General features: G+C 43.0%; 1 pseudogene; it reads left to right on the top strand.

The window, feature by feature from the left end:
- Positions 1–16,732: 16,732 nt before the first annotated feature.
- Positions 16,733–18,990, top strand: LOC138384907 (AP-1 complex subunit sigma-2-like; annotated as a pseudogene).
- Positions 18,991–24,874: the final 5,884 nt, after the last annotated feature.

The raw sequence follows: 24,874 nt of genomic DNA, 5'->3' as shown, positions 1-24,874 counted from the left end.
ACAAAAAGTCTTTAAAAACATGCTTCATAATCAATGGAAGAGACTTCAAGGAAGGGAAACCTAAGGCCAGGAGTGAAGCCAGACCCAAGTGAATACATGGGAAGAAAATGTCACATACTCTGGGGAATTCTATATGGGCCAGTGGCCTAGAACTGCTATGCATAGAACTTAAAGTTCTATACTCTGCCCTGATCCTTGCATCCATGCAGCGTGGAGAGTCAAATTGGAGAGCCCTCCACATAAAGCCACGACTCAGGAAGAGCTACACCCTGAGAAAAAGGGTGATCAATGAAACACAAAACAAAACAGAAACCTGCATAGTATAAACAAGCAGCGAGGAAAAGTGTCTGTGTCATCCTTGGTTTTGGGTACTTGGGAGAAAAATAGTCTCCTGAGTTTTCAGAGCTACTGGCTAACCACTGCATGATTAGGGTATCCAAAATGACACTAATTTGCACATGGTCTTAAAATTCTCGAGATGATCAGTTGAATTTATAGTAGAATCTGAAAAAGAAAAGTAGACCTCGGTCTATTATCAGTATATCTTGATGCCTAACAGAAGCAATCACAAATCCTCCCTGCAGGAAAGCACCCTCAAGCCAGGCCATACAGAATTATCATAAGATTCCAAAAACCTTGGAGCTCACAGTCAAAATCACAATGCATGCAAGGAAACAGGAAACTATGAGCGAGGGGCAGTAGAAACTGCTAACCATAGAACCAGGCCCACAAGACTACCAATCCGTAAGCATGATATGTTTTTCCATTTGTTTACATCATCTGCAATTTCCTTCCTCAGTGATTTGTAGTTCTCTTTGTGGAAATCTTTTACCTCCTTGGTTAAACATATTCTTAGGTATTTTATTTTTCTTTTTGCTATTGTGAAAGGTATTGAGTCTATGATTTGATTCTCAGCTTGACCATTGTTGGTGTACAGGAATGCTACTGATTTTTGTACATTGATTTTGTAGCCTGAGACTTTGCTGAATTTATTTATCAATTCCAAAAGTCTCTTAGTGGAATTTTTGATGTTTTCTAGATATAAGATCATATCATCAGCAAAGAGCAATAGTTTGACCTCCTCTTTCTCCATTTGGCTACCCTTGATTTCCTTCTCTTGCCTGATTGCTCTGGTTAGGACTTCCAGCACTGCTGAATAGAAGTGGTAACAGTGGGCATCCTTGTCTTGTTCCAGTTCTGAGTGGGAATGCTTTCAACTTTTCCCCATTCAGTATGATCTTGGCCATCGGTTTATCCTATATGGCTTTTATAATTTTGTGGTATGTTCCATCTATGCCTATTTTGTTAAGAGATTTTATAATAAATCGGTGCTGAATTTTGTTGAATGCTATTTCTGCATCTATTGAGATGATCCTGTGATCTTTGTTTTTGCTTCTGCTTATGTGGTGATCATATTTATGAATTTATGTATGTTGAATCATCCTTGAATTCCTAGGATGAAGCCCACTTGGTCATTGTAGATTATTTTGATATGCTGCTGAATTCGGTTTGCTATAATTTTATTGAGGATTTTTGCGTCTATATTCATAAAGGATATTGGTCTACAGTTTCCTTTTTTCATTGTGTCCTTTCCTGGCTTTGGTATCAAGGTGATATTGGCTTCATAGAATGAGTTGGGGAGGATTCCATCCTTCTCAATGTTATGAAATAATTTCTGCAGTATGGGTACCAATTCTTCTTTGTATGTCTGGTAAAATTCAGCTGTGAAACCATCTGGTCTGGCACTTTTTTTGTTGAAAGATTTTTTATTGCTGCTTCAATGTCATTGCTCATAACTGGTCTGTTCGGGAGTTCTATTTCTTCCTAATCGAGCCTCAGGAGGTTGTGTGTTTTCAGGAATTTTCCATTTCCTCAATGTTTTTGAGTTTATGTGCATAGAGATTTTTATAGTACTCACAGATGATATTTTGTATTTCTGTGGTATCAGTTGTAATTTCTTTTTCATTTCTGATTGAGCTTATTTGTGTCCTTTCTTTTCTATTTCTGGTTAATCTAGCAAAAGGTCTATCAATTTTTTTTATTTTCAAAGAACCACCTGTTTGTTTCATTTATCGTCTGTATTTTTTTGTTGTTGTTGTTCTTATTTAGCTCTGCTCTGATCTTGGTTATTTCTTTTCTTCTGCTGAGTTTGGGATTGGTTTGCTCTTCCTTTTCTAGTTCCTTGAGAAGAATCATTAGATTGTTGATTGGTGATCTTTCTCTCTTTTGGATGTAGGCATTTAAGACTATGAATTTTCCCCTTAGGACTTATGCTGAATTCCACAGATTTTAATAACTTGAGTCTCCCTTGTCATTTAGTTCAAGGAATCTTTTGATTTCCACCTTAATTTCCTCCTTAACCCAACAATTGCTCAGCAGTAGGTTGTTTAATTTCCATGACTTTGTGTAGAATTGAGTGTTTCTGTTGGAGTTGATTTCTAATTTTATTCCACTGTGGTCTGAGAAGATACATGGTATAATTTCTAATTTTTGAATTTGTTGAGACATGTTTTGTGGCCTAACATGACCAATCTTAGAGAATGTTCCATGTGCTGATGAAAAGAATGTATATTCAGTAGTTTTGGGGTAGAATGTTCTGTAAATGTCTGTTAGGCTCATTTTCTCAAGAGTCCCAATTAAGTCCAGTGTTTCTTTGTTTATTTTCTGTTTGCAGGATCTGTCCAGTTCTGTCAGTGGGATGTTGAAGTCCCCAAAAATCACAATATTGGTGTTTATCACTTTGTTTCAATCTAGTAGGTTTACTTTATGAATCTGGGCAAACCTGTGTTGGGTACATAAGTATTTAGGATTGTTATGTCTTCTTAATGAATTGCTCCTTTTACCATTATATAATGACCATCTTTGTCTTTCTTTACTATCATTGATTTGAAGTCTATGTTATCTGATATGAGAATGACTACACCTGCTTTCTTTTGATTTCCATTTGCATGAAATTTTTTTTTTCATCCTTTCTCCTTGAGTCTGAATGAGTCTTTATGGGTTAGATGTGTTTCCTGGAGACAGCAGATACTTAGCTTGTATTTTTTTTATCCATTCAGCCAGCCTATGTCTCTTGAATGGGGAATTCAAGCCATTCATGTTTATTGAAAGAATTGATAAGTGGGATACATTTCTGTTCATCCTGTTGGGTAGAAGCTTATTGCTTTGTTTTAGCTCTTGAGCTACTATTTTATATAGGCTCTGAACTTTTTACACTGGTGGGTTTCTATTGTGCTGGTACACGTATAATGCACATCTGAGTACTTCCTGCAGGGCAGGTCTGGTCTTGACAAATTCCCACAGTGTTTGCTTGTGTGAAAAAGTCTTTATTTCTCCCTTATATAGGAAACTTTGTTTTTCAGGGTACAAAATTCTAGGCTGGTATTATTCTGTTTAAGACTAAAGATGGGGTCCCAATCCCTTCTGGCTTGTAAAGTCTCAGTTGAGAAGTCTGCAGTTAGCCTGGTGGATTTTCCTTTGTAAATTACCTGATGTTTTTGCCTTATGGCTTGTAGGAGTTTCCCCTTTGTGCTAACTTTGGCTGGTCTGATGACAATGTGTCGTGGTGATTGCTTCTTTGTGATGAATCTCCTGGTGTTCGCTGAGCTTCTTGTACCTGGATATCTAAATTTCTAGCAATACCAGGGAAGTTTTCCTCAATTATTCCCTCAAATAGGTTTTCCAACCCTTGTGTGTTTTCCTTTTCACCTTCAGGGATGCCTATAATTCTTATGTTTGGCCTCTTTACATAATCCCATATTTCCTGTAGGTTTTGTTCCTTCCTCTTAATTCTCTGTTCTTTATCTTTGACTTGTTTAATTTGAAGATGTTGTCTTCAAGGTCTGAAATTATTTCTTCTGCCTAGTCTAGTCTATTCTTAAAACATTCCACTGTGTTTTGTATTTCCTTGAATGAATTTTTCATTTCCAGAAGTTCTATTTGATTTTTTTTAAATAATTCAATTTCTTTAGTGAATTTTTTATTCATGTCCTGGATTTTTTTGTGGTTTCTTTGTGTTGGTTTTCCATTTTCTCTTGTATTTTGTTGAGCTTACTTATAATTCATATTTGGAATGCTTTATCTGTCATTTCAATATTCTAATTTTGGTTGGTTTCCCTTGCTAGAGAGCTGGAGTTCTCTTTTGGGGGTGATCTTTCATTCTGATTCTTCATACTTTCAGAGTTCTTTCAATGATTCATTCTCATTTGGAGCAGCTGTTGCTTCTTATTTTTGGATTTTCTTTTGTTTAGATAGGGCTTTTCCCCCTTGCTTCACTCATACAGTTGTGTTTGTAGCACATGTTTAGTGAGAAACTTTGGCTTTGCTTGTGGTGCTTTGATGGTGATCTAGGTTTTAGATCACCTTAATTTGGTGGATGCCTTGGTAGTAGATATCCTTGGTGTGGTGGTTTTCTTAGTTGCTAGTTGTTTGTAGGCTGTAGGACTGGTGAGCTATGTGGTTGGGCAGATTCCCTCTCTTTGATGAAGGAGGATGGAGGTCTTTGAAATCATTTCTCTTTCCCCATCTCTGTGGTCTTCTTAACATTCTGAGTTGTAATGGCATGCCCAGTTTAATCTCTGAGCCAGTAGGTGATGCTTGTGGGTGAGAATCAACCACACTCTGTATGAGTCAGTAAATGCTGTAAAGAGTGTGCAAATTAACCTCCCTGTCAATAGGTGGCACTTGCTAGAAGGAATAAGCTGCAATATTGTTTTTGGGTCCTGTGACCAGCTGTAGTCCATCAGGAGAAGCACTCGAATGCCCCAGGTGGTAGGTGAGGCCCTGGAGCTTCAGGTGAGTCCTAATTCCCTGCCACTGAGTAGGGGAATGCAGCTGGGTGGGGCTGGGTTGGGTGAACTTGCATTCAGGCTCCACAAAAGCTGGCAAGGGATCTGTTTCTTCAGGGGTTGAAGGTCTGCTCCCAGTTTCTGGGCAAAGCTGCCAGGGAGGGCCACACTTTCTATTAGAAAAAAAACTAGAAAATGTCTACTCCACCCCTGCCCATTAAATGCAACCTGCTCATGCCTGTGCTGCACCAGCAGCAGGAACCAGCCATCACAAATATTCTTCCAGAATCGTTCCTCTGCCTGATCTATCCCTTCTTGTGCTACTTCTTGCTCTGGGATTACCTGGCTTCCTTTCCCAGCTCCCAGAACCAACTTCTGCCCTCCTCTTTGTTTAGGTGACACATTCAGACACTCCTCATGTCCCCTCTCAAGTCCACATTTCATGGGACACCTTCAGTCCAAGTATGCAGGGATCTCAAATATGACCGTGCTAGCAGTGGTTATAATTGTGCCCCAATTTACCACCATCATTTTAACACCCGTTTGCAAAACCCCTTCACGTCCATTGGAGCACAGACATCCTCACAAACAGAAGAGACAAGCCTACATGGTTATAGTCATTCAGCTAGAAATGGACAGAGCCAGGACTCAAAACAGGACTCACACCCTCGTTTTCTGTCGCAACCCAGTGCTCTTTCCGCTATTCCACAGCTACCTCCAATTAGAGCAGTGATTTATAACCAACCAGCACTTTCTGTTCTTTTGTTATTACCTATGTTAAACCCTAACCAGTCTTCATCAAACTGAACTGAAACCTTAGTCTTGCTCAGTTGGCTGGGAAATCCTTGGGTCATTGCCAAAGGCACTCTTATGATCAAGGAAATGGTCATATATAAATAATAAATAAAATGTCCATGTATCTGGAGATCACAGGCTACAGTCAGTGTAGACATAAGTACAGGCTTTGTTGAGCCAAAGACAGCCAAGCACAGCCCGAGGAAGAAGAGGTACGGGAGGTAGACAGAGTCCCATGAGTCTCCCCTTCCCATCTCAGGGTAATGTCTGAAGTCCCACAGAAAAACATTTTTTTAACTCTCAAAACAAACATTAAAAAAAACCCCACAAATCATGACAGTACGTGTACCCAGCTAGCTGAAGTGTGAAATTTGAGTCGGGCTTCTGTTTGTTTTACTCCCGGGAGATTTTCTAGACAAAAACTGAAAAAGAAGCCTACGGGCTCCCTCTCGTGGGGAAGCCTAGCACTGCAGGGCCAGCCCCGCCCGCCGCTGCGCTTCAGGGTCGCTGAATGAGACAGACCCGGCGGCCCGCTCTCCTGGCATCTACAGTCTGGGGCAGGCACGTGGAAAATGAACAACACGTGGATAAATGAACAAAATCTTTTCAGATGATGAAAGTAAAGAACATAAAATAGGGTAATGTGACATGGCTCAGTATCCGTGTCACTGAGCCAAGAGTGCTGCAGGCTCTTGAGAAACACCTCCCAGGTGACTGGGTTGTCACAAATTGCCCCTCGGCCCACTGTTTCTCTGGCTGCCCCTTGTTCTGGTCTGTAGAACACAGGCAGAATGGAAATGGCATTTTAAGTTTTCATAATCAACTTAGGGAGGTTGTTAGAGTTAAATATATTAGAGAACAACTTCACAAGGAAAGGTATTTGGGAAGCTGATGGTTCATGCCTGGGACGTGTGTGAGCTCTGTGGTTTTCACTTCAAAGCACAGCCAGTGACCGTGCTAGTGGGCTCAGGCACATTCGGGAGAATTCCAGGAAGCCCCGTGTGCCCTGAGGAGGGAGCATGGACCAGCCCCTCCCCTGCCACCCTTTTTCTTGTCCAGGACATTGATGCACCCCCTTGACACGCCAGGCAGCACAGCCCGATGGGCACAATAGGAGGGTGCGTCATCAAGGGCCTGGCATCTGGGTGTCCTGGAGGTGCTTAAGTGCGCTGACACCATTTATGCCCCATGCACCTTCCTCAGCTCTCCTTCTCACTGTGGCCATTGCCATGGCAACCAGCTATGTGCAAGTGTAGCCTGACAGCTGTGCAGAATATCTCCTTTCCAACGGCTACTCATCTGCTGTGTGATCTTGGGCAACTTGCTTAACCTCTCTGTTTCATCATCTGAAAAAAGGGGATGATAATGATACCCACTTCATATGACAGCAGTGAAGAGTAAATGAGTTAATAAATGTAAAATGTTTACAACACTGCCTGACACAAAGTTACTGCTATCCAAAAGGTCAACATTGCTACAGTAATGATAATAATTGTTGTTATTACTCTATCTAGGGCTGAGTGTTAGAGGAGGGAGACCGGGCTTCCTAGCTCCAAGTCTGCTACGTTGGAGCCTGACTTGCTGTGAATGGGAGTTGACTTTCAGTTCTCGGCTGTGGGGTGGAGGTGGAGCAGGCAGAGAATCTCAGAATTCTCGCCACACCCCAGCGAGAATCTACTTTTGCTATCACCTTTTAGACAAGAGAAAGTCAAGGCTTAGCGAGGTTACAGGAGTGGCCTGAGGTCTGGTGGCCAGAAGTGTCTGAATGGGGGCTCCAGCTAGGCCCAGTGAGCCTGGGCCTGGTCCTGGTTGCCACCCCGTGAGGCTACAGTCAGGAAAGGGAAGGGCGTGTCGCTATGGCTACCTGATCGGTAATGTCTAGGCGGAAGACAGATGGCAGAAGCGCACCTCCCACATTTGTACCCGGATGTACAACAGGGGCTGAGCCCTGGGTGAAGTGGGGGTGGAGTCTATTGGAAAGAGCACTGTGCGGGGAGTCGGGAGCTGGATTTCAGGCCTGGCCCACCGTGCCAATCCCAGCACCCAAAACAAGTCCTGTCAGGTAACAGTGGGTGCTCAATAAATGTCTGTTGCACAAATGAGCCAATGAATGAATAACACAGTCCCTGCTCTCAAGGAACTTGCAACCCAGAGGAGGAGAGGACACAGAGCCACACGCCTCGTTCAAGAGCAGCGTGCACTGGGCCAAGTGCATGGGACACAGCACAGTGACTACAGGTGAGGGAAGCACCCGTGAGCTGGGAAATACCCCAAGAGGGGAGCCTGAGGGGCCCTCAAGGGTAAAGTGGACCCCAGGAGGTGGAGAAGAGGGAAGAACAGAGCACAGAGGCCTGCGGTGCAAGGGCTGGGAGGCAGGAGCAGGTTAGCACTTGAGAGGACGTGAGAAGGTACTTTGAACTTGTGTGGGTCTTATACTCTGGAACATGTTCCGCTCCAACAAGCCCTTCCCCTCCATTCTCCCGAAGCACAAGTCCAGCCGCACAGTGATCTGTGACTTGGGATGAGCTTGGCTCTCCCACTCTGGTTTTCTAAAGTCGGCTGGATCCAGCAGCTGGTTCAACACAGAGGCCCCACAGGTTTGGTCTCCTCCATCCAACAAGCAAGGGCCGGCCCCATCCTGGCCCCGGGAGAGTTAGTCCCCAGCCTCCTGAGCTGTAGGCCTACACTGAGCCCAGGTCTGTGCCGGGACCTCTGCCCCCTCCTCGCTGCCCAACCCTCCATGAGGAGCCAGACCCACCCCGCCCACCCCCTGGCAGCCAGTCCCCCTGGCCCTGCCCTGCCTTGCCCTGGCCAAGCACTGGCAGAGAGAAGCTGGGGACAACCAGACTGGCAAGGCTCACCGGGTGGCAGCCCGGCCTGAAGGAACCTGGGGAGAAGGGGGTGACATGAAGGTCTGTGGGGTCTTCCTGGAATCAGAACCAGCATGAGGAGGAGCTGCTGTCTGCTGAGACCTAAGAGGCAGGCAGTGTCACTGTTTTGCTCCCCAACAAATGTCCCTACGAGAGTTGAGAGAATTACACCAGCTAGAGTGACCCTTCCCATGTCTAGAGGGCTTTGCAGTCTCCAGCCTATGTTCACATGCAGTGTCTACCCCGAGAGAAGCAGGAACAGAAGCGGAAGCTGGGCCGTCCCTCCATCACACAGGGGGAAGCACCGTCGCAGCCCTCACCCAATTTGCTGGTGCCAGTCCTCGCTCTGCCCCCAAACCTAACGGTGGCAGACATGTGCTGAGTGGCTTTAGACTCTGCTGACCTTGGGGATTTGAACTTCAGGAGCAAGCTTCAAAGGCCTTGTGGAAGCCCGGGGAAGGAACGGATAATAAAGATGATGATGATGGTGGTGGTGGTGGTGATGACCATGACGAGAGCTCATTCTTGACATCGTACGGCTTTACCATGTGCTAAGCACGCACGTGTGCCCTCACAGCAACCGTCTCATACATGAGGAAGCTGAGGCCTAGTGAGGTTAAGCAATGTGAAGATTCAGTAGATCCAGGATGGGAGACCAGAATTCCAGGTTGATTTCACAGATGTTGCCCCATACTGGCAGGAGCTGCCCACGTTGCAGATATACTGTGGGTCGCCTTCACTACTCTGCTTTAAATTGGGGTGAGCAGGTGAACGGTGGGTAGAGATCTCTTGCCAAACTTCACATGCACTCCTCTCACTTACATATTCTCTCTCACGCACACGCCCGTGCGCGCACACACACACACACACACACACACACTGCATACAAACACATTTCTACTTGAGTACTTGAGAGCCCAGACTTTTTCCAGTGACGTCATTGACAAGGTCCCCTGCTGGCCAGTCAAGGGTGATAGGATGCTAGCAATGATCGTTGACTGCCACTTAGTGGTGTAATATGGTAATGTCACATTTCTTTTCTATTCCTGGCAAGATATTGGTGAAGCTTTCAGTCAATGCTCTAAATTTAACTTGAAACTTGGCAATGACATTTGAAACATAATAATAGCTACCATTTATTGAGCATCTCTGAGCTAGACATTGCACCGGGTGCTTTACAGTGTTTCATTTACATTTTGATTTGATAATTCTATGAGATATATACTTATTTAACAGATATCAAAACTGGGGTTCGGAGAGATTAAATGACTTATTCAATGTCAGTTAATACGCAGAAGACTCAGAACTCACCCATGCCTCTGTTCGTGAAGCATGTCAAGGTTTGCTGCACAATCCTCCCAACACCCTTGGAGAGCTACAGGTTAGTCCTATTTTAGGAATGAGGAATGGAAACCCAGGAAAGTTAAGCAACTTCTCGAAGGTCACACAATGAGTACTGAAAAAATGTTAAGGGTCAGACTCCACTCCCCACTCCCCGGGCCCAAACGACAGTTGTGCTCTGCCGTTCTGGGGTATTTGCTGCCACTGCACCTGGCCTCACAGAGCCTGGGATGCAGCCGAACCTCACTATCAAACCCTGCCCTTGCTAACCACGTTGTAACTGTGCCCTACACCCTCCCTAAGAGAAAAAAAAAAATGGAATGTATAAAAGACTGTTAGACTTTCTGTTCGGGGCTCAGAATTTGGTGGCGAGGCCCCTCTGAGCCCGCCGGCGTAATAAACCTGCTTTTCTGCATCCTTTAATGTCACTCAGTTTGTTCTCAGTCAACTCTGCTGTAACATTTTTGGGAAATGAGAAACCCCGATTGCGCTGGCCCTTTGATGCCACCAGCTCAGGGCAGGACGCCTGCTGGCCAGCCCCAGCGACTGGGAGAGCAAGGCGCACCATATCCTGTTTGTGGATAATTTCCTCTTCACTTGGAGGGGCTCTGCCGACCGCGGAGCCCTGAACCCACCCGAACTAGGTGAGGTGCAGACAACCAGGCAGAAGGCAATGGATACGGTAAGGTCCCGGGACCCTGCTTCCGTCAGCCAGGCCCATCCCAGCGGATGGAAAAGGAGCTTGATCACCTCCCACAGGTAGAGGTTTCCCAGGGAGGCAATGTAATAACCTCTTTGTGTGTTTGTGTGTGAGTGTGAAGGGTTCCACGGCCCGTGGCTACAGAACTTGACTGTGTCCTCACCTGCGTCTCTGTGGCAGCGTCACAAGGCATAACGGTGACTCACTCCCCTGAAGGGAAGTGACCGGGCCCGGGATTTATACGGGAGCACCTTAGCCAAGATGTGCCTAATTCCCCGCGAGGGGAGCAGCCAGGTGGACAACTGAAGAAAGCCCCACCCTTGTGCGACACTGCTCACCAGCCCATCATGGGAGGGCAGGAGTCCAAACCCGCTGTTCTCAGGTGCATGCTAAAAAATTTTAAGAAGGGATTCTCTGGCGATTATGGAGTTAAGATGACTCCTAATCGCCCCTGTACGCTCTGTGAAGTCGAGTGGCCCTCTTTTGGGGTTGGGTGGCCAGATACTGGCACACTTGATGTCTGAACGGTTCCGGCAGTTTGAATCTAGTCACAGGTACTCCAGGGCACCCCGACCAGTTCCCACGTATTGATTCCTGGCCAGAAATAGCCCAGACTCTGCCTCTTTGGGTTCGGTTCTGTGTAGAGAAGGGTCAGAGTAGGGTCCTCTTTGCTCAGAAGACAGAGAAGGTCCCCGGCCTTAAGACTATCTGCCGGGGACCACGGGAAGATGACCTAGTTCTGCCTCCCCAATACGATCGTGCTGATCTGACACCAGGGCCGCCATCAACAGACCCAGACGCTCCACCACCATCAGACCTACCACCCCAGATACCAGAAACACCTACCAAGGGGACCCCGGTAGCCCACCGTCTCCGCTCTGCCCAAGGTCCGATTCCGGCCCTCCAGCTGCCGGTCCAGTCTGCGAGGTTCGAGGCCAGCCCCGAGTTGCTGATGACCGACCCGTCCAACCTGGGCAGCCAGTCCTCTGCTGCCCCCCTTTCTCCACCACAGACCTGCTGAACTGGAAACAACACGCTCCCTCCTATTCTGAAAAGCCACAGGCCACGATAGACCTCCTGGAGAGCATTTTCCAGACCCATCAACCACCTTGGAAAGACTGCCGGCAGCTACTCCTGACACTCTTCAACACGGAGGAGCAGTGCAGGGTCACCTCGGAGGCCCGGCAGTGGATTCAGGACCATGCGCCAGTGGGAGTCCTCGATGTGGAACCGTGGGCCCAACGTGCTGTACGCGATACTGCGCCCACGTGGGATTTCAACACCCCGGGAGGCCGGGAGGCCCTGACCAGGCCCTCCTACGTGGTGTCCGGGAGGGAGGTAAGAAGCCCACCAATATGAATAAGGTCGCTCTAGTCACACAGAAGGCAGATGCAGCTCCCAGCAACTTCTACGAGCGTCTCTGCGAAGCCTACGGAATCCACACTCCCTTTGACCCCGAAGCACCGGAAAAGCAACAGACAGTGAACGCGGCCTTCATGGCACAGGCTCACCTAGACATACAACGAAAATTAGAGAAGTTAGAGGGCTTCGCTGGGAGGAACATTACTCAGCTGATGGAAGTAGCCCAGAAAGTATATAGGAATGGGGACCGGGTTGCCCAGAGAGAAAGTGAGAGAAAAATGAGACAAAAGGCCACACTCCTAGCAGCAGCACCTGGAAATCCCGCACCCGCTCCAAAATGGGACCAACACCCGGAGAAGGGACCTCAGAGAAGGGGAACACTAGACCAGACCAGTGTGCATATTGCAAGGAACCCGGACACTAGAAGAAGGAGTGCCCCCACCAGAAAACTGGCCCCCCTTTGAAACAGAATTCTCCCCGAGGCTTCCAGCCAGAGCCAGAAACCCAGGACCTCATCGGACTTGCAGGCACCAACTCAGAATAGGGCCGACCGGGTCCCCTCGACCTTGGCCCCCGGGAGCCCATGGTCATTATGAATGTGGGGGGGGCCAGCCAGTGACTTTCATGGTGGACACCAAGGCAAAACACTCAATGGTACCCACTCCAGTAGCCCCACTCACCAAGCGGGAGACAACCATAATAGGAGCCCCCCTGAGAATGGCTCCCGGGACACCAGTCAAATCCTGTTAGCACCTGAATGGCCGGAAAAGCCCAAGTACACTCCAGAACAAGACAGTTGGGCAAAACAAGAAGGTGCTGAAAAAAATAAATTGGGGTGGTGGCGCCTGCAGGACAGTCGGATTTTCATCCCCGGAAAGTTAGTATATCCGATTACCTCCCAATACCACCTTCTGTCCCACATGGCAAAGACAGCCCTAACTAATCTGCTCAGCAGGTATTACTACGTTGCCAGGCTCCCCTCTCTTGCTGCACCTGTCTGTGCTCGCTGCCTAGTCTGTGCCAAGAACAACACGACCACGTGGCCCAGACCTACCCTGGGCATCCAATACACGGAAACCTCCCCCTTTAAAGATGTAGAAATTGACTTTACAGCAGTAAAACCATGCAGGGGATGCAAGTACCTGCTGGTGACGTTGTGCACTTTTTTCAGGCTGGGTGGAAGCCACCCGAACAGAGAAAGCCAGACAGGCAGTAAAAATCCTTCTAAAAGAAATCATCCCGCGGTATGAACTGCCACTCTCATTCAATAGTGACTACGGGTCCAGCTTCATGGCAGAAATTACCCAATCCTTGACTAAAATGTTAGGAATCAAGTGGAAACTTCATACCGCATACAGGCCACAAAGTTCAGGGAAAGTAGAGTGCATGAACCGAACCCTCAAAACCATCCTCGCAAAATTATATCAAGAAACACAACTACCCTGGACAGATTTACTCAGCTTGGCACTCCTCAGAGTCAGATGTACCCCAGGACCAGCAGGATACTCACCATTTAAAATTCTATATGGAAGTCCCCCACCCATAGTTAGGGGGATCAAAGGAAATACTAGACAGATAGGGGAAAGAGATCTACATACACAGCTTATTTCACTATCCAAGGCCCTAAGCCAGATTAATCACACTGGTTTAGAAAGAACTCCCATAGCGTCAGGACTCCCGGTCCATCCTCACCAGCCTGGAGACTTAGTCTGGGTTAAAGACTGGAAAAAGACACCCTTAGAGCCCACCTGGACAGGCTCTCACACTATTGTCCTAGTCACCCCTACTGCTGTTAAAATTACAGGTATAGTACCTTAAATCCACCACTCACAGGTAAAGAGGGCTGCACTTAATAACCACTTAAACTCCTGGACAGCACAACGAAACCCAGAAAATCCACTGGAGGTTCATCTATGCCAGAAACCCACCCAGACTACAACACCAAAGACTGTGCCAGCCAAATGAACGGACTGGCTCTCAACATTGCAACCGGACTCTTCGGACTGTTGGCCCTACTTTTGGGCATCAGACTTTATACAGTAATCCCTAAAGACTGGACAGTGGGGAGAAAAATAATCTTTACTGGATTGTACTGGCCCATAGCAGGATGTTTCTTCTGCTTCTGACACTAACTCTAACTCCTGTAGTAGAGGGACATCCCGAATCCCCATGCCCGGGAACACGCCACTGTCAAGTCAGGGGCCATGCAGGGACTGCCTTTATCTCCCAGATTTGCATGCCAGCAAAGTGCTACATCAGAGCCACTCTGTGTACTTATGGGAACAGGCTCTACTGGACCAGGCAAATCATTAGCCCAGATAGATTCACAAGCTGTGGTGGCCTTACAAAACCTCCGGGCCTTGGATCTCCTCACTGCAGAAAAGGGGAGAACTTGCGTCTTTCTGGGGGAAGAATGTTGTTATTATGTACATCAATCAGGGATAGTAACTACAAAGGTCAAAGAATTAAAAGAAAGAATAAAAAAGAGAAACCAAGAGTTAAAACAGTCATGGGGTTTCAACCTCGGGCCATGGTTACATGGTTATTCCCACTGGCAAGACTCATCATAATTATACTCCTCTTAATAACCTTAGGCCCCCAAATTTTTAACCTCATCACCAAGTTCATACAAAATACAGTTTCACAAGCCACGGCCCGAACCATAATTTTACAGGAATATCATGACGGCTTATAGAAAGAATTTTATAATAGGCATCAAAGGGGGGAAACGATAGAGAAATGAAACATTCCTTCAGACAAAAAACCTCTTCCCCTTGGGCCTCATGTAACCGCTAAACTGCTGCCACTCTTGCTTCTGTAAACCACTTGCAGCAGCTTCCTGCTATGACTAGATGGCTCAGAATTTCTATAGAATTAAGAAATTCTATTTCTGTACCAGGAATTAAGGTTGTTCAAAACCCTGCCCTTGCTAACCACATTGTAACTGTGCGCTACACCTTCCCTAAGAGGACAAAAAAAAAAAAAAATGAAACGTATAAAAGACTGTTACACTTCCTGTTCTGGGCTCAGAATTTGGTGGTGAGGCCCCTCTGAGCATGCCGGCGTAATAAACCTGCTTTTCTGCACCCTTTAAGTGCCACTTGGTTTGTTCTCGGTCAACTCTGCTGTAACATATATGCACTTAAGTGTTGATCAGTTAATGCCAATTTGACGGTGAGTACATGTGGTGTTTATTTTTCCATTCTTGGCATACTTCACTTAGTAGAATGGGTTCCAGCTCCATCCAGGATAATACAAGAGGTGCTAGATCACCATTGTTTTTTGTGGCTGAGTAGAACTGCATGGTATACATATACCACATTTTATTAATCCACTCATATATTGATGGGCACTTGGGTTGTTTTCACATCTTTGCAATTGTGAATTGTACTGCTATAAACATTCTAGTGCAGTTGTCTTTTTTATAGAATGTCTTTTGTTCTTTGGGGTAGATGCCCAATAATGGGATTGCTGGATCAAATGGTAGGTCTACTTGTATCTCTTTAAGGTATCTCTATATTGCTTTCCGCAGAGGTTGCACTAGTTTGCAGATCCACCAGCAGTGTATGAGTGTTCCTATCTCTCTGCATCCATGCTAACATCTATTGTTTTGGGACTTTTTGATAAAGGCCATTCTCACTGGAGATAAGTGATATCTCCTTGTGGTTTTGATTTGCATTTCCCTGATGATTAGAGATGTTGAGCATTTTTTCATCTGTTTGTTGGCCATTAGTCTATCTTCTTTTGAGAAGTTTCTGTTCATGTCCTTTGCCCACTTTTTGATAGGGTTCTTTGATTTTTTTTCTTGCTGATTTTCCTGAGTTCTATATAGCGTCTTGTTATCAGCCCTTTATCAGATGTGTAACATGCAAATATGTTCTCCCATTCTGTAGGTTGTCTGTTTGCTCTCATGACAGTTTCCTTGGCTGTACAAAAGCTTTTTAATTTGATCAGGTCCCATTTATTTACTTTTGTTGTTACTGTGATTGCCTTTGGGGTCTTATTCATAAATTCTTTGCCTAGGCCAATGTCTATAAAAGTTTTTCCAACATTTTCTTCCAGAATTCTTATACCTTAGGTTTAAGTCTGTTACCCACCGTGATTTGATTTTTGTGAGAGGTAAGAGGTGTGGATCCTGTTTCAGTCTTCTACATGTGGCTTTCCAGTTTTACCAGCACCATTTATTGAAAAACAATTCTTTTCCCCAGTGTATGTTTTTGTCTGCTTTGTCAAAGATTAGATGGCTATATGAGGATGGTTTTATATCTGGGTTCTCAGTTCTGTTGTATTGGTCTATGTCTCTGTTCTTGTTCCAGTACCATGCTGTTTTACTTACTATAGCCTTGTAGTATAGCTTGAAGTCTGGTAAACTGATGCCTCCCAATTTGTTCTTTTTGCTTCAGATTGCTAGTGTATTTCTCATCAATGAGAAATGAAACCACTGAGAAAGTGTTTGACTCAAGCTTGGCTCTGTGCAAAGAAAAATTATCTCTCTTGAGAATTTGTCACCACAAGTCAGTATCACACTGTGGTCCAAATTCACACAACCTATGGTCTCCCTAAAACTTCAAATGAAAAATAAGCTTTCTGAGGACATCCTGACTCATGAAAGCCAAGCTGAGATTTTTCCCCAAGTCAATTAGCAAAAGAAAACGCAAATCTTCTCTGAAAGAACTCAACTAGAATTCAGGCATTAAAGAATTTCCACAAATAGTGTCCCAAGGAAAGCATGCAGCTCACAGTAAAAAATCACAAACACACAAAAATAAAGCACCATGTGAAAGTGCCAGAAGAAACAACAGGCAGTAAAGTCAGACATTCATAGTCTACAGCATTGGAATTAAAGGACAGGGAATTATGATATTGCTATGCTTAATATGGTTAAAGATATAAAAGAGAGAATTGACAACACAAGCCAGCATCAAGAGGCTAAAAAATGGCCTCCGCCTAGCGGGTCCCTTCCCCGCAGCAACACGGAGCTTCTCTTCCTCAGCATGGCGACGGTGACAGGGACTTCCCCTCAGCCACCACCGGCCAAGTCCAGCCGCTCCCTTGGCCCGCAATTTATGTTGCTTTTTAGTCGTCAGGGAAAGCTTTGACTGCAGAAATGGTATGTCCCGCTTGTCAGACAGAGATGAAAAAGATTACAAGAGAACTCGTTCAAACCGTTTTAGCAAGAAAACCGAAAATGTGCAGCTTCCTGGAGTGGCACATCTGAAGATTGTTTACAAAAGATATGCTAGTCTGTAATTTTGCTGTGCTATTGAGGACCAGGACAATGAATTAATTACCCTGGAAATAACTCATCGCTCTGTGGAATTACTTGACAAGTATTTTGGCAGTGTGTGTGAACTTGATATCATCTTTAATTTTGAGAAGGCTTATTTTCTTTTAGATGAGTTTCTTTGGGGAGGAGAAGTTCAGGAAACATCCAAGAAAAATGTCCTTAAAGCAATTGAGCAGGCCGACCTACGGCAGGAGAAAACAGAGAATATGTTTCACAGTAAGAGTTTCACTGGGTGTAAGAAAGCAGACTAGAATGCGTGCTGGAGTACTGACATGCATCAAACTGTAGTAGGATATATGAATTCAGTTTGTAATTATTATTTTGTCAAGTTTGTTATTTATGTTTTAACATTACCTGAAAAGTCTATAATTATATTAAATCCCAAGGGATTATCCCAATAACTTTATTAAACTGATATTTTCATAGGGAATTTTGCTCTGATAATAATCCATTGTCAGGGCTTATAATTTATTTTTTACACGCAATATTGAAATATGTTCAGAGGTTCATTGACAAAAAAGTACTCATTAAATACTGTGAATTGCTAATACCATCGATACAGAAGTAGAATTTTCTATGAAAGTGAGAGCTTCTGTAAGAAAATGAAGCATTTGGGAGTTTAATTTATTAGTAGTAGCATTATTTTAATTAGCTTCTTCATTCCACTATAATTTATTCTGAGTAGGAAAGAAAAAGGGCAACTGTCTCTTTAAAATGTTTGGGAATTATTGAAGGGGTACCCACCCTAACATTTATCTGAAGATTAAAATTTAACTGACTTTCCTCCTCAGATACTTTTGTATTTAATGGTTGTATAAGTTTTTAGGGATCTATTAGATTTTTTTTGGGGGGGGGAACAGTTTATATGATTTTGTAGCTCAAAATTTAAAAGTTCCAACTTGAATAAATATTAAAATGAGGATACTTTCAAAACACTCAAATAAGCAGTTTTAAAATTTTGGACTCACAAACCTTCTGGTGGGGCATATAATCCCTTTGCGAGTCTCAAGGGTGATGAGCCTTCTCCCCAGGCAAATTTGTACGTAATTTTGCCTCAGATTTCAGGGAATTCTTGGAGCCCATAGAAGTCCATCTGTAGGCACTCTAGGGTCACTTTGCAAACCTCACTTCAGGTTACATTTTCTTCCGTGTTGATGTGAGAAACACCTTGTTAGATATATTTGTAGGCATATACATTTGACAAATCTGGAGAGTTCTTTAAAATCTATCTGGAGGATTTTTTTAAAAGTAATATCCTTAGTCTCAAAGTCACACTCTGGATTTTTTATTTTTGTAGCTCTAAGTGAACAGTTAAAAACTTTCGTTGCTACTTAAAGTACCAGATGGATGACTACTTTTCCACTTTTTCTCTAGCATCTCTATTTTGTGTAATAAAATGCTGATGACTGTAAACACTGGTGGAAGTTAATTGAATTTTCAATTAACTCAATACTGACCAGATAACTTACACTGAAAATCTTTTCAGAATATTTTTAGCAAATACAGTGTTTTCAGGATTTTGTAGGATTTTTGGAGGACATGGGTCATCATTTTGTTTGCCATCATATACAGTAAAGTTATAAAAGATGAATCTGAACTCCTGGGCAATGTCTAGAAGTTAAATATTGAGTTATAAACCAAAGAACAAAAATAAACAAAAAGTTAAGCTTTATGTAACTTTAGGTACTGTGAACTAAATGTTCTAGAAATCTGATTGTATCTATGTCAGTTTGTACACTGTGTATAAGAATATATGTATTTCTTTTGTAGCCACATCATGAATATTTTAATGTCCCTGTGTACAAAATGACTACTCATCGAGTATGCAGAATTTTACAGAGGAAATAGAGCGCTGATGTGCATATGAAAGAAAATGTCCTCAGCTTGGTGACTGATTATCTTGTATGACAACAGAATATTTCAGAACAGTACCTTTATGATTGTATTTTTTTCCTATTCTTATTCCTAATTCTTTTCCATTTTATTTTCATTCTATATGTGATATTGATATAGCTTATTCCTGTCTGAAACTGATTTTATCTCATTTTGACAAAATATGGCCTATGAGTGTTTTGAGTAATATTTCATTTTAAACACATGCATGTTATCATTAATGAACCATCTGTGACTAATCTTATAGGAAGAAAACCTGACAATCGTTAAAATGTTTACCAAAGAAAATATAGCTGAAGTGCCAGTTCAAAATAAGCAGTGCCATAATATATAGTGTGGTTTGGTCTTCAAATATTGAGATGCAGGGGGGAATAATTTTGTGTGATGATCTTACAATCTATATGAGCTAATGTGTTCTAATGTATCATATAAAAGTGCATGTGGAAATAATATAAGAAAGTAAAATTAATCTGTACTATTGTATAATATTTAAAGTTAAAACTTTCAGTTTTTAGGAAACTTTGAGCACCACATTTATTGAATCACATTTGTGCTGTGTAGTAATATCAAACAATCCCCTTAAGAATTTACAGAAAGCTATGTCTGAAAAGTCTCTTCTGCAATATCTGTTGCATAATAGTAGCTTTTTCAAAATATTAATGCTGAGTTTATTTTATAGTTAAAAAATCCTATTTTGAAAGGAATCTATTCTAAAAAAAAAAAAGAAAGAAAACATCCTAATGTTAAGTTTTAATACCTAAAGACTTATATTTTACTAGTTATGGCTTTCTAATATATTAAGTCTGCATTTAAATACTTAATGCTTTATTAACTGTGGCTTTATATTTCTGAATATTAAAACTTTTAATATTGATCACTATTGTATATTTTAATAAAACATATAGAATGTTTTATTATAAGAGGAAAAGTACAAAATAATTCATTGTTTATATCTAGAGAGCTTAAAGCCTGAGTTTAGTAAGTTATTAAACAATAACTTCAGAACATGATCAAATGGGTTTACCACTGAAACAAGACCTATGAAAATGTGTTCTGACCAAACTCAGTATTGGGCAGGTATACAGATGAGTTATTTCCATTCTAACCATTCTTGCTGTAATGTACTACATTTGAAGCACCTGGATGTGCTATCAAATGAGAAATTTAGCACTATATATTTGAAGCATTGAGAAACATTGGTCTTCCATTTGTTTCCTCCATCCCTTGCTCTGCCCCACAATATATTATCCATCTGGTTTTAATGCTACACAAATATGCATTGTCTCATGCCTGTTTACTTTGGATGCTGTGTGCTGAGCTGTAACCAAATGTTGCTTCTTTTGTTATCTGTATACAGCTGCTTGCTTTAAATTAGTAGATTCTGAGATAACTTTCCTTGCATGTCTAAAATAAAAGTATTGCATGTACAAAAAAAAAAGAGGCTAAAAAATGATTAAGCAAGTTTAAAAATAAAATATCAAATAGAACTTCTAGAAGTTAATATAAAAATTGAATTTAAAATTCAGTGGATGTATTAAACAGAAGATTAGACACAGTGGGAAAGAGATAAGTAAACTTGGAGATATATCTGAAGAAATTACCCAGAATGCAGCCTGGAAGACAAAGAAATGGAAAATGAGGAGAAATTAAGAGATATGGAAGATATAAAAAGAAGGTCTAATATATGTTAAATTACACTTACAGAAAGGGTCAATAACAAAAATGATAATGAGCTAACGAGAATATGGTACTTAGTACTTTGTGCTCCTGTTCTAAGATACATTTAGATAAATTATTAATTTTCACAATAAGCCTATAAAGTAGATAATAATGTCATCCCCATTTTATAGATGAGGAAACAAACATAGCAAAGTTACAAAATTTGTCTAAGGTCCCATAGACATGCCAAGCAGCCTGGCTTTGTGTTCTTAACCACTATGCAATATTTTAAGAGATTATAGCATAACATTGGCCAGAAATTTTAAATGATGATAATCCTGAAATCAATGAAATTCCACAAATACCAAACATGATATGAAAAAGAAAGCCACTAGACACATTTTAGTGAGAACGTACCACTGCAGAGAAAAAGGAAAGCTCTTAGAGAGAACGAAGACAAATCACTACAAGCAACTGGCAACTTGACTGATGGCCATCCCACAACAGTCACATCAGCACTCAAAAGACAGGTCTTCAAAGTGCTGGGAGAAAGTAGCTGTCATCCTAGAATGCCAGGCCTGGAAAAATCCTCTTTAGAAAATGAGGATGAAAAAATGACATTTTCAGACAGAAAAAAACTGGAGCATTTACTACCCACAGACTCTCACAAACAAAACTGAAGAATGTGTTTTGAAAAATAGAAGGAAGATATGATATGTGAAATGGGAGGACGAACAAAAACATTGGTGGTGATGTGGATAAATTTGAACAAACACTATTTAAAACAATAGTGAGTGTTTAATTTGTTGGGGAGGGGGAACAGGATCAAAATAAAATACTGGAGCATAATAGGTTAGGAGGAAGGTAACAAGTTAAAGCTTTCTGAGGTCCTGATGTTGCTCCCAAGGAGGGCAGACTTCTGGGGACAATTGTACGGTTTGCCCACTGCACCAAGGCAGGAGGAAATGCTGAGACTCAGAGCTCCCTCTATCGACACATGGCCCCTGGGTGAGCTCACCCAGCTCCTCTGGAATGGGAAGGGGCATGATCTTGTGCATTGTTCATTACTGTGTCTTCAGTGCCTGGAACAATGCCTGGCACATGATAGGCACACTGTAAATAGTGTTAAATGAGTAAATGAATTTTTCTGACTGTTTCAAATGCTTCATAGTTACTTTTAACTCAATTTGGCTGCCGCATAGGCACGTGAAAGGAAGTTATAGGAGATAAGGCTGAAAATACTGGTTGGCTCTAGATGATCTAAAAATAATCTAGCTAACAACTATCATGAGGCAGAGGGAGAAATGTGACAGATAGTGTGTGTGGTCTACTAAGTCCCCCATTTTTTATAAGGGGACTCAATATATCCAGTCATTAACATTGATAAATCAAAAATAGAGATGTAGTTTTATTATATAAACTTCTAAAAGAATTAAGAATAGAAAATGTACACATTGGTTCCTTTTGGGGAATGAGATTAGAAGAGACTTTACATTTCATTTTCTTTTTTTATTATTATTAATTTATTTATTTATTTTAAGCCAATAATGCTGTCATTATGACATACATTTCATTTTCTATAGCTTAGTGTCATTTGAAATAAAACTAATGCACATATATTACTTCTGTGATTAAATTTAAAAAGATCAGGTGAGCCAGGCCACACAGGGCTTTGAACGCCAAGCAGAAAAGGGCAGACTACTGTTGAGCTATGAAAGCTTGCATTGCACGGTGGGTCTGCTTTTTGCACAGGCTCGCAGTGGCCAATGAAAGACTCTAGAATGGCAAGGAGGGAGGCCAGATGGCATAGGATGGGCAGAGGCCAAGATAAGTGATTGGAGTCAGGGCAAATGTCGAGAAATGTCTCGTGAGGTTTCTTGTCTCACACTCACATTTGCCAGAAGTCCCTATACAGGAAATCACAGGGCTGTCCAGTATCTTGATAAGCCTCACTTGGTCACCAGGTTTCACTCAAGCTCCTACAGGCATCTCCCCATCTGGAGGGGCTAGAAGAGCATCCTGGTCGGTTTGCCAATCTCAGGAAGGTGAGCTTCTTTCCCAACTCACCACCTCCAGCAGGAACATGGTGCTAAGGTAAGAGTGTTTAGGGATCATCTTCTTTCAAAGGCAGTTTTGGTTTTTCCCTTTTGATCCGTATCCTAATAAATTCATCTTAGGAGTGCATTCTTCAGCAAGAGTCTGGAGGTATGAAGCTCCTTTGAGGGAGTTTTGGATGCTGGCAGTTTAGATGGGGGGAGATGCAAATGGCATCCACCAGGTTCCTTCCACTTCTGTCCTATCTCCTATATTCTCTCCTTCTCTTCAACCATTAAAATCTGCAACTACAGAGAGAAATATTTGGCTAATTTTAATTTAGGGAGCAAGATAATATGCAGGCATTGCCTTCCGAAGCCAAATTGTTGTTAACAACCTCAGGTTTCACAGATTTGCTTGCTACTCAAAAGGTTTTTTCTTTGTATCCCTTGTATCTGTCATTGTCCCAGCAGAAAACACGGGTCCCACACTCTAAATGGGTAGTCGAGAAGAGTTTAATGAAGAGCCTATTTACAAAGATGTGCTTAGAGATCAGGGAAATCTCTAAAGAATGATGAAGGCCTCAAAGGCAAGTAATAGTGGGGAGCTGATACTATTGCCAGGCCTGAAGGGATAAGGAGAAGGAAAATTATGAGAACTCAGAATGTGCTGTAGCTGTAGCTGTGGCTACAGGAAAGGGCCACCAGACAGGGGCTATGTCCTTAGGTAGAGTAACACTGCTACTGCCAACTCACGACCTATGAGGGAGAGAACCAGGAAATCAAAAACCCCCAAATCACTCTACTCCTGCCCTCCAACGTCCTGTTAATGTGTCCCTTTGACTGAATGCAACCAGGAGCCAGAGAGAAGAGTAGCCCATTGATAAGACACAGAGATGTCTCCTCCCAGGGTGCAAAGGAGGGTAGAGAAGGGTGGGCATGAGCTCCTGATGGCAAGTGGGGAAAACTCATTTCTTCCCATAGCCTCTCAACAGTTCGTATTTCCTAGGACTTTCAAGGTGATTGGATCAATTTCTCATTCTCTCTCCTCCCAGTTAGTTTGGCTGGTTTTTGACCTCCCCATTTAGTAGCACTTCTTTGTACTAATATCTCACTATCATCATAAATGCCTTGAGAATGGAATGTAGTTGAAAAAAGGTGGGAGTACACTGGTATTTATAAGTATTTTAAGTTTATGATTTTGGCTGCTCTAAAGAGAAACCTAGTATAATGGTATGGTGACTTGAATAAGAAAGAAAGTTTATTACACCTTGAGACTGATGACTCCAAGATGTCAGACATCAAGGCTCCTTCCAATTTGCCACTCCCCCATCCCGACAGAGGTGCCTTCATCCTCGTGGTCCTACACAGCTCCTGAACACATCCGCATTCCAGCCTCAGGGAAGAGGAGAAAGAGCACAGGAGGAGCTGGTAACATCACTTCCTCTTACCTCCCATGGGCCATCACCTAGTCAGATGGTGCCATCAGCATCAAGGGGGGACCGAGAAATGGGGTCCTTTTTCTGGTCTAAGGCTCTCAGAGTTATTATGTGTGAGAAGAGGAGAATGACGACTGGGGCAACTAGCAGTCTCTATAACCCCTGACTCTCTCTCTGAATCTGTGCTCACATGGAGATTTTTCTCAGGAGTGCTTCACAAATAGTGAATGACACAGCCAGGGAACAGAGGTAAACCTGGGACTGGGCTCCAGGAGACCAGGGCTGGTCCTGGGCCAGCTTTTCACCACGTGGTCTCAGGAAAATCTTTTGTACTCCTGCAGCCTGAGTTTCTTCCTTTATTAAATGACAGTATTATATCCTCAATATTATGTCCTCTAAGGGACATGTGCTAGAAACTAGGGATACAACAGTGAACAACCATGACAAAAACCAGGCAGGTCCAGGCATTATAGAGTTTTGAGTTTAATAAGGGAGACAAAAGAAAAAATAGACATATACTTAAAAATAGAGCTGCCCTATATCCAGATGGCCTTGTAGCTGAAAACCCACTGCTATTCTAGACAAAGCCAGCTTGAGAGACACTAGAAATGAAGACACAAGATCAGAACACCCTCTGCAGCCAAAGCACCTGGACACAGCCGGAGGGCAAGGGTTGGGTGTTGGGGAGCAGCAGACTCATTGCTGTGA

Source organism: Eulemur rufifrons, chromosome 6 (assembly GCF_041146395.1).
Source record: "Eulemur rufifrons isolate Redbay chromosome 6, OSU_ERuf_1, whole genome shotgun sequence".
Classification (NCBI taxonomy): Eukaryota; Metazoa; Chordata; class Mammalia; order Primates; family Lemuridae; genus Eulemur; species Eulemur rufifrons.
Note: the sequence above shows the minus strand (reverse complement) of the source record. Positions and strands in the feature narration are given on the sequence as shown.